This window comes from Raphanus sativus, chromosome 5 (genome assembly GCF_000801105.2).
Source record: "Raphanus sativus cultivar WK10039 chromosome 5, ASM80110v3, whole genome shotgun sequence".
Lineage (NCBI taxonomy): Eukaryota > Viridiplantae > Streptophyta > Magnoliopsida > Brassicales > Brassicaceae > Raphanus > Raphanus sativus.
The window spans coordinates 16,154,590-16,156,070 of record NC_079515.1 but is presented as its reverse complement, the minus strand read 5'-3'; positions in this window follow the sequence as shown (position 1 = coordinate 16,156,070).

Below are 1,481 nucleotides of genomic sequence, written 5' to 3'. Positions count from 1 at the left end.
GAACCCTAAATTAATAGATTAGATAGCTTCTGCTTTGGGCCCTAAGAAATGTGCAACTTTGAGGGCCTTTTATTTCATTAAATTGTTCTGCAGAGCTAAAAGCATAGTTTTTTAGGTAGATTTTCACCTGAATCTGAATTTGACTTTTGTTTTCGAAGAATTCTTTTATTCGATCTAATCAATTTCAATATGTCTTAACTAAAATGCTAAGAATTTTTTTTAAAGAACTGTCACGGTCCAACTCGTCACAGTTCTGATTTTCGTTTTGCTTTTGTTACTTATTGTAATCCAATTTTTTTCCTTACCATAAATTAGTTGTTTGTATTTTTATTTATACATTATGATAGTTTGATAAAAGAGTTCACAGAAAAATATAAATAATAAGTTTTAACATACATATTTTATCTATCATTTTCTAAATGAAAAAGTATTGTATACTTTATCTACCATTATGTTTATTCAATATTTTTTTATTATCACTTTTATTTTTATTACTTTTATCATTTGCATTTAGATGATTATTTTTCTTTTCTTTTTCTAAAATAGCAAACTATTATTTTAGCTTTCTCTAAAATTACCAGTTTTCTACTTATGATTTTAACCTTTAATTTTAAGTTACAAACTAAAAATGGCTTTTATCACAATTAAAAAATTATATTTTTATTACATATCATAAAATTCTATTTTAAAAATTCGCTTTGTATTAAATAAAATAAAATCGTAAGAAAACATAATAATATGTAATACTAGGTAATAATCCGTATCTCGAGTGGAATGAGATTATTAATTTTATTAGTTTTTAAGATAAGAAGATATAGGTCTGTTTAATCTGGATGTTGTTTCTGTTTTAAGTTAATTTTTTGTTGGTTTTTAATCTATTAAAATATAACAATCATTATTCTTTTTATTTGATTAAAATGCTTCGTTTTTAAGATTTTTTTTACGATAACCAAAAACTATTATTATTTGTTTGGTTTCATGTTATATAAATTTTAGTAAGTCTTTATGTCAAATCAATGGTTTTATATTATAATTTCTAAATTCATATAAAATTAAATCAAATTTAGACAATAATTAAAGAAAAAGAAAAAAAAATAAATGGTACTCATTTCAAGTAGCAGTACATAGTATATGGAGAGAGCGAAACTCAAGAAGACATGGAGAACAACCCAAAGATGTGACTCTACTGAGCAAGCTTGTGGATAAGACAATAAGGCTTCATCTACTTGCTGTGAAATCAAGGGAACAGGACAGGATATAAGCCACCATGAAAACTAAGAAGATTTTTTCATTACTTTATTGATTAGTAGAGCACATAAACTAAAACATTTTTTTGTTTGAATATAATTTTACATTCATTCAAAAAAGTTTATTAAGACAAATCATTTCATTACAATTTGATGGTGAATGGAAACATTAAAAATGAACTAGATTGTGACCCGCGCGGATGCGCGGAATTATTTATATTTATAGTTTAATTT